Source organism: Triticum dicoccoides, chromosome 6A (genome assembly GCF_002162155.2).
Source record: "Triticum dicoccoides isolate Atlit2015 ecotype Zavitan chromosome 6A, WEW_v2.0, whole genome shotgun sequence".
Taxonomy (NCBI): Eukaryota; Viridiplantae; Streptophyta; class Magnoliopsida; order Poales; family Poaceae; genus Triticum; species Triticum dicoccoides.
In genome coordinates, this window is record NC_041390.1 from 138,946,129 (window position 1) to 138,952,128 (window position 6,000).

Here is a 6,000-nt window from a genome sequence, read left to right on the forward strand (position 1 = left end):
TTCCTGCTGGAGTTCGTGGTACTTCTTGAGCTTGCGTTGTTTTTTCCCTTGAAGAGAAAAGGGTGATGCAGCAAAGTAGAGATAAGTATTTCCCTCCGTTAGAGAACCAAGGCATCAATTCAGTAGGATACAGTGCACAAATCATCAATACCTGCACAAACAATCAAACAACTTGCACCCAACGCGATAAAGGGGTTATCAATCCCTTCACGGTTACTTGCAAAAGTGAGATCTAATAGAGAAAGATGAAACTAAACAAACGATAAAGTAATATTTTTGGGTTTTTGGTTTATAGATCGGAAAGTAAAAGATTGCAAAATAGTAGATTGGAAACTTATATGACAGAAAATAGACCCCGGGGCCATAGGTTTCACTAGAGGCTTCTCTCAAAATAGCAATAACACGATAGGTGAACAAATACTGTCGAGCAATTGATAGGAAAGCGCAAAGTTATGACGATATCTAAGGCAATGATTATGAAATATAGGCATCACGTCTGTGTAAGTAGACCGAAACGATTCTGCATGATCTACTATCACTAGTGCAGAACCGGGCAATAGCACCGGTTCGTAAGACCCTTTAGTGCCGGTTCGGTAACCGACACTAAAGTTTGGGCACTAAAGCCCCCCCCCTTTAGTACCGGTTCAGCACGAATCGGTGCTAAAGGGCAATCACGTGGCACGAGCCAGGCCACGGGTGCGGTAGATCATTAGTACCGGTTGGTAACACCAACCGGTACTAAATGTTTGTGGGTTTTGGTTTTATTTTTTATTTTTCCTTTAAATTTGTGTTATCAATTTAATTTAGGATTGTTTTACGTTATAATGAGTTGTTATACTTGATATGGATATGGATATGGCATATATATATACTTGATCACTTAGCTAGGATCCATCTAATTCAAACTAATTTGCGGTTTCTTTCATAAATGATATATATAATAACTCATCATCATCATCATCACATATTAATATAGAAATAAACTCTTGCATCATATCATCACCAACAACAGTATATATATATATATATATATATATATATATATATATATATATATATATATATATATATATATATATATACTAGCTAGCTAAAAATCATCGTAGTCGTCATTACCACTATTTATCACATCATAGTCATTACCGCTATCTAATCACCACCAACACTAGCTTAAAGAAGAAACATTCACTTGTAACAGAAGCAAAGATATCATCGAGTTCAACATGGTCATGATATTATAAGCGTTCACAAGCAAATCACTATTTGAGATTAATTAAGTTCAGGACGAGAATACGAACATGACAGGACAAGTACTAAGAGCACGAACTAGCTAAATCACTCCTGCTGCTCCCTCTCAGGTAAAATAGCATAGAACATGTATAGCTCTCCTGATTCATCATATTGGAGCATGCAGATGAATCTGTCTCCTAATCGTGGGTTGCGCTTGTCCTTGCTGCCCCCTAGTACTTCTCTGCGATCGTTAACAATTTTGCTCCAATCTTTCACTATTAAGCATTCACCGCTTTCAGAAATCCTGAATGCACTCATGTGCAATGTAGGATATCTTGGTCGTAAGCTAACCATTGACATGCGACCTTTTGTCTTGATCCACTAAGGCACAACTGTCATGGGGAGTTCCTGTAGAAGAACATCGTATAATAATTAATATACTTAGCAATGAAAGTTTAGCTTCAAAAATAATGTATGCAAAAAATGCACTAAGGACAAATAGTAAAAATCTTACCATCTTTCCATTATAGATGTGACCGTAGTTCAATATGATCACTATTGGTCGCACATTTTGAGTACTAACATTTCTAAGTGCAGGAAGAAAATTTTTCTTGACAGTATGAAGATCCTCAAGCCATAAAACATAATGACTTATCTCCTCGCAGTTTAGTCCAGCCCCGGGATAGTAGTAGGTCCTGTCTACCGAGCGCCGGACATATTTGCTTGAACCGAAATAAGCTGACAATACAAATTAGTTGTCAACTATTTTTGAATAAACAATATCAAAGACATAAACATGGTTGAGAAAAACTCATATAATGGTAGAACTGGAGGCGTCTGCACATCGACCCAGATGTCTCTATTACCTTCAATATCATCTTCTGGACGAATATCAAAGGTGATAACCATATCAGGCTCAAATGCATAAGCCTTGCATAGTGCTTGCCAAGTTTTGCATTCAAAATGGGTGTATGTGTCTGCATTGTATAATTTGACATTGAAAGTATACCCATGCTCGGTCTTCAAGTAAACTCTCTTTACCTCCATATCATTCATCGCACTGAAACCTATCTTATCCAAGACAAAAATTCGAGCATGGCAGGGGATGCGCTAGTAGAATAGTAAAAATTTAAAATTATAAGTTCAAGCAAATGAAGCATAAGTCATGCTTTATTACGAAAAATACTTGCCGCTGTGACTTACTGTATCCACTTCGAATGTCTCATCCAGCTTGATGCTGAAGCGCCTATTATCAACAAGGAAATTTCTGTCGCACAGGCCACGTTGGTCTTCACAGTGTTCGCACATAATGAAATCTTTTTCATCGTCAGACGACATTTCCTATGTTCATATAGGTGAAACATTAAACACTTACTATCTAACATTAATTAATATCTAACTAATTTTAATATTCATCTAACATTTGACATTAATATCTAACATATATTTCTATCTAATTCATCTAACATTTGACATTAATCTAACATTTATATAAACTAAAAATATATATAAAAAATTAAAAAAAAGAAAAATAAACTAGTTAAGTTCTATATATAGGTGAAACATTACTAGTTCTATTATTTCAACTAATTCAACTAGTTCTATTAATTCAACAAGTTCTATTAATTAATTTAACTAATTAATTCAACTAATTAATTCAACAAGTTCTATTAATTATTCAACTAGTTCAAATCTCATATACCTAATTAATATCTAGCTATATTCATCTCTAACAATTGACATTAATCTAACATTCGATCGTCTAATTAACTTTTCTAAAAAACAGATAACAGAAAATATAAGTAAAAAATGTGTATGTGTGTGTATGTGTGTGTACTGCGTGTATACGTATGTGTGTGTGTGTATGTGCAGTACGCCGCGCCCCGTACGCCGCCACCCCATACGTACGAGCGGGGGCGCCGGCATACGAGGCGGGGGCAGTGGCGTACGTACGGGCCGGCCGGGGCGCGCGGGTGCGAGGAGAGAGACGTACGGGCGGCGCCGCGGCGACGACGACAGACGGCGGCGGTGTTTGGGGCAGTGGCGCGAGACGACGACGACGACGACGGGCGGGGGCGGGGGACAGCGACGACAACGACGGACGACGGGCGACGGGCGGCAGGCGGCGACACGACGGGATCGAGCGGCGCGGTTGGAGACGAAGTGGGGGATAAAACTGAAATTTTCGTAAGTGCTATATATATAGGATGGGTCTTTAGTACCGGTTGGTGGCTCCAACCGGTACTAAATGCCTATTTTTGCCAGGCCAAGAGGCGGGAAGAGCAGGCCTTTAGTACCGGTTGGTGGCTCCAACCGGTACTAAAGGTCACCCTTTAGTACCCGTTGGAGCCACCAACCGGTACTAAAGTTGGTGCGCTGCCTGCACAAAGTTTAGTCCCACCTCGCCGGGCGAAGGGCAGCCGCACTGGTTTATAAACCCAGCTGCGACTGCCCTTTCGAACTCTATATGCAGGCTTCTGGGCCTAACTATGGCGCACTGCCCTGTGAGTCTGCTGGGCCTTGTGGGCCTGAAATTGCATGCCCGTGGTCTAGCAGGCCCACAGGGCAGCGCCCCAAATTTATTTTTTTCTATTTATTTCTGAGTAGTTTTTTATTTTCTGCTATATTTATTTTCTTCTATTTATTTCTGAGTAGTTTTTTATATAGTTTTTTCTTTTCTACTATAGTTTTTTTCTTCTCTGCTATTTTTTCTTTTCTGCTTTATTTATTTTCTTGTATTCATTTTTTATATACCATGCCTTTCGGTGTAACAGATGAGTTTTCGTCTGAAACCGGCCCTGATACTTTGAAAGAGATTGTCCAGTTTGTACATGAACTGCATCTAGTTTTTGCCATAATAGAAGAAGTCCGGAGTTGCAATAAGTTATTAAAAATAAAAAAGAGGTGCAATGCTCGCTAATTAGCTTCAAGCCTTTTGGAATAGTGTAAACTGCACTGCACATAGCTCCATGCAGTCTACCATATTCCTCAAGGCTTGAAGCTAAGCAACGTGAGCATTGAGCCTCTTCTTTATCGTCTCTACACTCAGGGCTTATAAACCGCTCCTAGTCCCTCTCTCTTGGCGAGGTGGGACTTAAAAACAGCTTACTAAGAAACTGTAGTACTGGTCACCCTTTAGTACCGGTTGGAGCCACCAACCGGTACTAAAGGTGGTTCGCTGCCTGCACAAAGTTTAGTGTCATTTAGCTCAAAACAAATCATTAAATGCATGAAAAATATCAAATGAAGGCAGAAATGGTTGAAAGATGATGGCGTCGCTTTGAATGGTGCATACTGAATGCACAAAAAGTCTGGAGTTGTAATAAGTTAAAAAAATGAGATGCCTTTGTAACAGATGAGTTTAATTTCGTCAGAAACCCGAATACTTCGAAAGAGATTGTCCAGTTTGTAAACGAAGTGCATCCAGTTTTTGCCGTAACCCTCTCTACTTTTTTGAACAATCTATGTGGGTGAAATGATGATACCATGCCAAGTTTCAACTTTTTCAGAGTTCATTTGTAGTGCTTTTCAATTTCCAGGTCATTTAGTTCTCAAAACAAATCATTAAATGCATGAAAAATAGCAAATGAAGGCAGAAATGGTTGAAAGTTGATGGCGTCGCTTTGAATGGTGCATACTGAACGCAAAAAAATATAAGAGCATTTAGATCATGATCTTATATTTCTTTACAGTCTGAATTGTCAATATGATCTTATACATCAAAAATACTTTGATCATCAATGATCTTTTTGTGTACAATCTGAATTGTCAATATGAGTCCTCAACGATTTATAAACCGGTGAAGACTCATATTGCGGCCACAAATTCTACACATAGAGTTCAATGAAGACCAAGTGCTTGTGATAGTTTGAGAATAAACATATTTAAGGTGATAAATGCCTTGTTAGGGGAGCGAGGTGGGACTAAAAACATCTTGCCATAACCTCATTAGTACCGGTTCGTGGTACGAATCGACACTAAATGGTGATGGTGGGGCCATAGCCTAACCGCAGGCTGCCACAACCTCTTTAGTACTAGTTCGTGGCATGAACCGGTACTAAAGGTTCGCCACGAACCGGTACTATTGATCGCCGCCACGAACCGGTACTATTGATCACATTAGTGCCGGTTTTTTTACAAACCGGCACTAATGTGCTTCACATTTGACCCTTTTTATACTAGTGTATTACTCCACACATCGACTGACTCCTGCCTGCATCTAGAGTATTAAGTTCATGAAGAACAGATTAACACATTAAGTAAGATGACATGATGTAGAGGAATAAACTCAAGCAATATGATGTAAACCCCATCTTTTTTATCCTCGATGGCAACAATACAATACGCGCCTTGCTGCCCCTACTGTCACTGAGGAAGGACACCGCAAGATTGAACCCAAAACTAAGCACTTCTCCCATTGCAAGAAAAACCAATCTAGTTGGCCAAACCAAACCGATAGTTCGAAGAGAACTACAAAGATACCAAATCATGCATAAAAGAATTCAGAGAAGATTTAAATAATATTCATAGATAAGCTGATCATAAATCAACAATTCATCGGATCTCGACAAACACACCGCAAAAGAAGATTACATCGGATAGATCTCCAAGAACAGCGAGGAGAACATGATATTGAGAATCAAAGAGAGATAAGAAGCCATCTAGCTACTAGCTATGGACCTGTAGGTCTATGGTAAACTACTCACGCTTCATCGGAAGGGCAATAGAGTTGATGTAGAAGCCCTCCATGATCGAATCCCCCTCCGACAG